Source organism: Ricinus communis, chromosome 9 (assembly GCF_019578655.1).
Source record: "Ricinus communis isolate WT05 ecotype wild-type chromosome 9, ASM1957865v1, whole genome shotgun sequence".
NCBI classification, from domain to species: domain Eukaryota; kingdom Viridiplantae; phylum Streptophyta; class Magnoliopsida; order Malpighiales; family Euphorbiaceae; genus Ricinus; species Ricinus communis.
In genome coordinates this window covers 21,706,505-21,715,359 of record NC_063264.1, presented here as the reverse complement: position 1 = coordinate 21,715,359, position 8,855 = coordinate 21,706,505, and the positions used below count along the sequence as shown (strand labels likewise).

Genomic DNA, 8,855 nt, shown 5'->3' with positions numbered 1-8,855 from the left:
TTGACCAATCTGGGTCTCCAAGTTCTGAATCGAGGCCTGCTGGTTCCTAAGTGCACTATCAGTTTGCTGGAACCTCATCTCCGTAGACATCACAAACTTCATTATAAGCTCCTCTAAATTTGACTTCTTTTCCGGTAGAGGGAGGAGCTTGTGCGAGCCCAGTGAATGTTCTTGCGGTGATGAAGTCTCCGAAAACCAAGTGGACCCTGAGCGTTATTGTTCCTCCAACTGAAGTTGGGATGATTACGCCACCCAAGGTTGTATGTATTGTTGTAAGGATCATTCTACTGCCTTGGGGCATTCCCCATATAATCAACCTGCTCAACATCAGAAGACATAGCAGAATTAGATGGAAAAGTAGTAGAGGATGAAGCAAACATACCTCCCGTGATGCGATTCGCACTATAATGCTGGCCACCACAAAACTCGCGACCAGCGTTATTTGCATGAGCCGCATCCTGAGTTGGTCGATCTTCTTGGCTAGAAGCTCCACTTGTGCTGCCAAGGCTGCTGTAGAGTCCACTTGGTTGACCACTCCCTGTCTTCCTGGTCGGCTTCTAGAGGATTGCCACTGATAGTTGTTCATGGCCATTTCCTCTATCAAGTTCTGAGCCTGCTCGAGCGTCTTATTGTTTAGCGCCCCTCCTGCTGCAGCATCCACCATCTGCCTCGTTGCAAGGTTCAACCCGCTGTAGAAGGTCTGAACCTGCATCCACACTGGCAATCCGTGATGTGGGCAACATCTCAAAAGATCCTTAAACCTCTCCCATGCATCGTACATGCTTTCATCATCAAACTGCACAAAAGAAGATATGTCATTTCTAAGTTTAGCAGTTTTAGCGGGAGGAAAATACTTATATAAAAAATTTTCAGCCAACGCCCTCCAGGTAGTAATTGTTTATTGTGGAAGAGATTGCAGCCATCTCTTTGCTCTGTCCCTCAAGGAAAATGGAAACAATATCAGTCGGATGGCATCATCAGTTGTTCCATTTATCTTGAATGTTTCACAAATCTCCAAAAAGTTAGAGATATGTGCATTGGGATCCTCGCTGGGCAATCCTCCAAATTGCATGCTTTGTTGGATCATCTGGATAACATTGGCCTTTATCTCAAAATTATTGGCTGCTACAGCAGGTCTGACTATACTCGTTTTCATCCCATCTAAAGATGGTCGAGCAAACTCGTACATCGTCCTCTTATCGTCATTGGCCTGGGGGTCATGGTTTTCCATCGTGTCTAGTCTATCCACAGGTACCTCAACCTCAATCTCCTCCTCTTCTAATTGCAACCTCTTCCTTAAGAGTCTGAGGGATCGTTCTGGATCAAATAGAGGCTTTATAAGATTCGAGTTTGAGCTCCTGGTCATAAACTACCTGAAACCGAAAGTCCACACAACCACCAATCAACAAAAACAATATAATAATAAATAATAAATAATAAAAAAAATAAAAAATAAATAAAAAATAAATAAAGAATAAATGAATAAACAAATAATGACTAAATTAACACAAAAACAATTCACTCTAGTTCACCGTTACTGTGTTCCCCGGCAACGGCGCCAAAAACTTAATGGGCTCTTTATGCAACCTACACCTAAGGCAGTGAACCTACCGATGCAGCCTAGCACTAGTGAGTATCAAGGTCGTATCCCTGGAGATCGGGTGAACCTAGAGTTACTACTGTTGCTATGTTATCTAGTCTGAAATAGGGTGTGAAAGTTCTAACGTACCAGCTAATGGTTATGAGTGCAAATAAGTAAATAAAGAACAACGGACAATCAAAAGACAATTACAAAGAGAGAAACAAACCCAAAAGGGAGCCTAAGTGATGGAATTCTAAAGATGGATTTTATGGATTGCCGATCTTGCTTACCCGTGCCTAAATCCTGAATTGAATCCCGGTTACACTCTCGAGCTTACCGGATTCCTAAACCTGCACTAACCTAATGGAATCTCTTCCTATCAGATTACTACAGATTAGCATTAAGTATGATTTAAAACTATTAAGAGTTATTAATTCTTAATCCGGCGAGTAAATCAACCTTATCTCTAAGTGTTAACTACCAGTCCTTTGAGGTTGAGGGTGACACAAGTCGAATAGGCATTGGAGGAGTCCTAATGCAAGAAGGAAGACCAATTGCATTCTTTAGTGAAAAAGTTAGTGGAGCTAGTCTAAACTACCCAACATATGACTAAAGAGTTTTATGCATTGATAAGGGTATTAGAACATTGGCAATGCTATCTTTGGTATAAGAAATTTATGATCCAAACCAACCTTGAGTCCTTAAAATATCTCAAAGGATAAGGGAAGCTTAGTAGAAGACATGCTAAATGGGTGGATTTCATTAAATCATTTCCTTACATCAACAAATACAAGCATGGTAAGGAGAATATAGTAGCCGATGCTTTATCAAGAAGGTATGCCTTAATTTTTACTCTTGATACAAAGTTGTTAGGTTTGGAATTTGTCAAAGACTTATATATTTCTAACCTTGATTTTGCGAATGTGTATGAGGCATGTGAAAAGGGAGGTTTTGATAAGTTTTATAGGCTAGATGGTTTTCCTTTTAAAGAAAACAAGTTCTGTGTGCCTCAATCCTCTTTGAGAGAATTTCTTCTAAGGGAGGCAAATGGTGGGGGTTTAATGGGTGCTTTCTTTGCATAATTTTGCTAAAACCTTTAGGGTTCAGGGTGATGCAAGTCGAATAGGCATTGGAGGAGTCCTAATGCAAGAAGGAAGACCAATTGCATTCTTTAGTGAGAAGCTTAGTGGAGCTAGTCTAAACTACCCAACATATGACAAAGAGTTTTATGTGTTGATAAGGGTATTAGAACAATGACAATGCTATCTTTGGTATAAGAAATTTATGATCCAAACCAACTATGAGTCCTTGAAATATCTTAAAGGATTAGGGAAGCTTAGTAGAAGACATGCTAAATGGGTGGATTTCATAGAATCATTTCCTTACATCAACAAATACAAGCATGGTAAGGAGAATATAGTAGCCGATGCTTTATTAAGAAGGTGTGCCTTAATTTTCACTCTTAATACAAAGTTGTTAGGTTTTGGAATTTATCAAAGACTTATATATTTCTAACCTTGATTTTGCAAATGTGTATGGGGCATGTGAAAAGGGAGGTTTTGACAAGTTTTATAAGCTAGATGGTTTTCTTTTTAAAGAAAACAAGTTGTGTGTGCCTCAATCTTCTTTGAGAGAGTTTCTTATGAAGGAGGCACATGGTGGGGGTTTTATGGGGCATTTTGGTGTGAGTAAGATATTAGATGTGTTGAGTGAGCATTTCTTTTGGCTACACATGAGAAAAGATGTTGAAAAAGTGTGTGAGAGATTCATTACATGTAAACAATCTAAATCAGGAGTAATGCCTCATGGGTTGTATGCACCTCTTTCTATTCCTAATGAACTTTGGGTAGAAATTTCTATGGATTTTGTGTTAGGATTACCTAGGTCAAAAGGGGGGAAGATTCTATCTTTCTTGTTGTTGAGAGGTTTAAAAAAATAGCTCATTTTATACCTTGTCACAAGATGGATGATGCAACACACATTGCAGGGCTATTCTTCAAAGAAATTGTGAGACTGCATAGGGTTCCAAGGACAATAATAAGTGATAGAGATGTCAAGTTTCTTAGCCACTCTTGGAAGACACTTTTGAGCAAGTTGGGAAAAAAATCTTCTATTCTCAACAACTTATCATCCACAAACGGATGGACAAACAGAGGTGGTTAATAGGACTATTTCATAAGCGTTGAGAGCTATAATTCAAATGAACTTGAAGAATTGGGAAGAATGCTTGCCACATGTGGAGTTTGACTATAATAGAAGTGTATATGGGACAACAAATTAACACCATTTAAGGTTGTTTATGGGTTTAATCTATTAACTCCTATGGATTTGATGCCATTACCAATTGAGAAAGCCAACTTGGAAGGCAAATAGAAGGCTAATTTTGTTAAGACCTTGCATGAAAAAGTGAAAGCCCAAATAGAAAAGAAGACTCTTCAATATGAAAGGCAACACAATAAAGGAGGGAATAAAGTGGTTTTGAATTGGGTGATTGGGTTTGGTTACACTTGAGGAAGGAGAGATTTCCAAGCCAAAGGAAATTAAAGCTAATGCGAAGAGAAGATGGACCATTTCAAGTTCTTGAGAGAATCAATAACAATGCCTACAAGCTTGATCTACCAAGTGAGTATGGTAATGTTGTGCAACTTTCAATGTAGTTAATCTTTCTTTCTTCGATATAGGTAAGGAAGATGACAATGAGCTTCATTTGAGGATGAATCCTTTCGAGGAGAGAGGAAATGATAAATATTTTTTTGATGTTCAAGGTCTATTGACAAGATCTAAGACTAAGAGGATGCAAGAAGCTTTGTTAAGCTTCATGGAGGGCCTTGGAAGTCAAGTTTCCAGTCTATTCCAAAAAGAAGGAAGCATGGGATGAGTCATGGGCGTGCTTCAAGGCGTGTCACCTACTGCCCTTTCAAGAGAAGGAAGTGTGGGATACAACATGGCAGTGCTTAAAGCCGTGTCACCTACTAGTTTGCAAATAAGAAGGAAGCATGGGATACAACATGGTCGTGCTTAAAGCCATGTCTCCTACTGGTTCTCAAATTAGAAGGATGCATGGGATGCAACATGGTCGTGCTTAAAGCCGTGTCGCTATTGCATTGCTTTGCTTAAGATTCAATAATAGTGGATTAGTCTATATAAGACTAATGCATAATTTATTATATGTTATTCGGTATAGTTTAGTTAATTTTTAAGTTTTGACCAAGTTTTTCCTTTTTTAACTTATGTTTAAGTGTGATAGTTATTATTTAGGAGTTACAAATGTAGGAGTTAAGTCTCCAACAACTAGATTTTTAATTGTATGTTAGTGAGGAGCTATGTGAGGTGTTTAGACATGTCTAGGGTTTCTTTAGGTCTAGCTTTGTCTATATATACCAAGCTAAGCTCCATTTGTAATCAATTTTTGATGATTGATATAATACATTCACTTGTGAATGTTTTTGCTTAAGTTCTTGTCTTAACTATGAACTTATCAAACTGCTTTTAGTTTGTGGCATTCTGTAAGCAAAAATCTTGTTCTTAATTATTTATTTCATTGTTAATCAATAACAATTGAAATAGTTTCATAAACTTCTTTTAAGGGATCCTTGGGGTTTTGGAATCATCTTGGTTACAGTGTGTTTTCTTGCACTCCATATGTATCATAACTTGTTAGTTATTGTGATGTATTATTGCTAAGAAGGTGATTTCCTATCAATAACTATTGTAGTCCTACATTTCACGAGCCAGCTTAATAAAAAAATAAGGAGAGATTCACGTGGGTCTACCTAATAATACTCCTACCCAAAGCGTCCCAAACATGAAAACGCTCACATTCGTACTTGTATATGCTTGGATTAATTGAAATAATATAATTTCTCCCTTACATGTGTGGATTTACATCTTATCTTGCTTGATCACCAAGCTAAGCTCGAATGTCACGGTCAAGCTTGTCAATTGCATTGTCATCAGCAGTCCTCGTGTGTAGAGGAATAAGGAATGATGGATATACCAATGATGCACATCCTAAATTGAAATATTTAGGAGTTTCTCGATTCTCATCGTTCCCTCTTTCCTCCAAAAGATTCGTCCGCGATCATTCCAAAAATGATATCAATACTCAATCAATTAATTTTCCTTCTTCACATTTGTCTAATCAATGGATCGGTGCCTATAATTGCTGCTTCCATGCGCTTTCACTCAACATTCGTGTTTATGCTCAACAAATAAAACTAAACCATCATACTAGGCAAAAGGGCACAAAGAAACGAATAAAAAGAGAACATAGGTGATGAACATCAAATACACATAATTAAAGCCTACGAACTGCATGAGATTTTATGTTTGAGAAGATTATTTAGAAGAATTCAATTTGCCTTATTTAGGCAAGTTAATGCAATTCCAATGTCAGATGTCTTAGTGAAAGATCTAATTCTAAAAGAAGATATGTATATACAAGATTAGTGGAATTAGAGTGTGATATAATGGGTAAATGCAAGTAAATATCAAAGCTGAAAATTGACCAAATCTTGGATGATCATTTAGGCTTGTATTTGGGCTTATTCAAGCCATCAAACACATTGGGCTTGAGAAGGAAGGGGGCATACAATTTTCCAAAAAAAGAAGCTCTAGGAGGTGCCACTTTAGTGCTTCCTTGACCTAATAGAACATCTACACTAAAGAGAAGACAATGGGCATCCTTTATTTAGGAATATATCTTGGTTGATTTAGTCATATCATGATTGATTAGGAATGATTAAGTCAATCAAGCTTCCTATTTGGTTATTTTGAAAGTCTTTTATTATATCCTTTTAGAATAGACATTTACTATTCCCTAACTAAGCATAGTTCCTTATTTTGTTATTCTGAAAAACTTCTATTTAGTATATACTTTAGTTTATTCATAATAAGTCTGTTTTCTTTATTCAAATAAAAAATTAAGTCATGTCTTTATCTCTTCAAACCCTCTGTAGCCGAACGACAAAAGAATTTATCATTATTGAAATAAAAATTATTATGAGATTATTCTTACTAGGTTCTTTTTAGAACTTTTCAAACTTATTAAGAACTTGTTCTTGTGGCGTTCATCTTGACTTATTACTCACTTTCTGCCTTTCTTGAGTGTGGAATCAACCATTATTCTTATACCAAGGTTCGAGATACAAGTTATCTTTGGTTCAAGGTTCATCAAAGATCGGATTTAGCTTTCTTGGAAATCTTTTTCCAATTCCACGTGTTGGGTCTTCTCATAAGTTGCCAAGGTTCACATTAATAAGTAGGATTTCAGATATGATAAGGAAAGAAATCATAAGTTCTTTGTTATCTTCCATACGACTAAGCGTAAGGATCAAATAGAATTATTATAAACATATGGTAGATAAAAAACGCAAAAGAAATGAAGGACGTGAGCGATAAGTCTATGATGACTAACGCAAGTTTTGATAAGTCTGCAGAGTTCTTGAAAGAATCAATAACTTGATTCTCCATAAGGTAGAAAACTGAAAAATATGCGCACTAGCCTCAAGTATTCGGCTGCATGCGCTTTTCATAGTGCGATAGCCATTATTCCATAAGAAGAAGAAACTAGAAGCTAAATGTGAATAAATAAATATAGAAAGATGAATAAACTAAAGTCATATTAAGAACTAGAGAGGAGTTGACTGGTCAACAAGTCTCGTAGTCCCAAAATTTAAGAGCCAACTTAACAAAAACAAGGGAGAATTCACGTGCGCCTACATAATAATAGTTCGACCCAAATTACTTCATTATATGTGTTTCAAAGATCAAAAAATGCTCACATTCTCGCTTATATTACAGTTGGATCAATCGAGAACAACATGATTTCATCCTTACGTGCGTGAATTTACATCTCGTCCTGCTTCATCATCAAGCTAAGCCCAATGCCATCGATCCAACTTATCAATTGCATTCCCATGATTCCTAGCACAGTGCGAGCCTAATAATATGGAGCATGCACTTATTATCTCAGTTAGAAGATGTTGCCTTACGAGTTAAGGTACAACCTTATGGAAAAGACATGCCTAGCCATGATATGGGCTACTAGAAAACTGAGGTACTACTTTCAATCTTATAAAGTGCAAGCAATTTTAAAAATAGACCCTCTAAAGTACTTATCTGAGACTCCATCTCTTACAAGAAAGCTGGCCAGATGGTTGATGCTCTTAACAGAGTTCGATATTGAGTACATCACCAAGAAGGTAATCAAGGGTAGAGTTGTAGTTGAGTTTCTAGCCTAGAACGCAACCGAAGGATACGACCCTTGGGATTTGGATTTTACTGATGAAAATCTAGGGACAATTAAGATCTAGGAATGGAAATTGTATTTTGATGGAGCCGCAAACACAAAAGGTGTAGGCTTAAGAGTAGTTCTGATCACGCAAGAAGGGGAGACGCTGCCAGTGGCTAATAGACTAGACTTTAAAGTGATCAATAACATGGCAGATATGAAGCATGTTTATATGGATTAAAAGCAGCCATGGTAGTAGGAGTTAAGCATTTGATGGTCTATGGAGATTCCATGTTGGTAATCCAACAAGCCCTTGAGGAATAGGAAGTAAAAAAAGAGAGGTTGAAGTAATTAAAAATAATTAAAGAATTACAGATCTAATCTAACATCCTAATTATGTTACTAATAATTAAAGAAAATAAAACAATTAAAACCCTATATGTTCCTATTACCAGATTCAATTCCCAAAAAGTTCTTATTATCATATTCAATTCCAGTAATATTATAACATGCAATCATCCAAAAGAAACCATTCTAATCATATAAAAATATAATTTAATAAAAATGACTCCAATCATGGTCTTATTAAAGCATAAAAAGAACTAGGTTTGAGAGATGATATGGATGATGATGATATTGGGGAACCCTTAGGTTGTCATAGTAGTTGGTTGTTCTGTGAGTCTCAAGAGACGATGATATATAGTTGAATTGGAGATCGGTTGAGGATCCAGTGCTACTTGGGATATGAAAAGGCTTATGTTGTTCTCTTTAAAAAAAATTTCTAATTCTCCTAGTTCTTTCTTAATGTCTCAACTCTATGTATTTTTTTTTCTCAAAAAGTATATCGACTGCTAAAAGTTTCTAAGAGTCAGCGTGTGTAACTATAGCTTCTAATTGATATGTGTCGCTCCCTATATATATATATGGGGTTATGGTCTAGGAAACCCTAGGAACATATCGATATGTTTTAAGTTTTTTAGAGATTATGTCTGATAAAATCAAATAAAATCCCCTATTTATCTACAAAACGCCTTATAGAAA

General features: G+C 36.5%; 1 non-coding gene across 1 annotated transcript; it reads left to right on the top strand.

Moving 5' to 3' along the window:
* Positions 1-722: 722 nt before the first annotated feature.
* Positions 723-829, top strand: LOC112535332. Its single transcript, XR_003079486.1, has one exon. It is a non-coding gene; the product is annotated as a small nucleolar RNA R71 (small nucleolar RNA).
* The last annotated feature ends 8,026 nt before the right edge of the window (positions 830-8,855 follow it).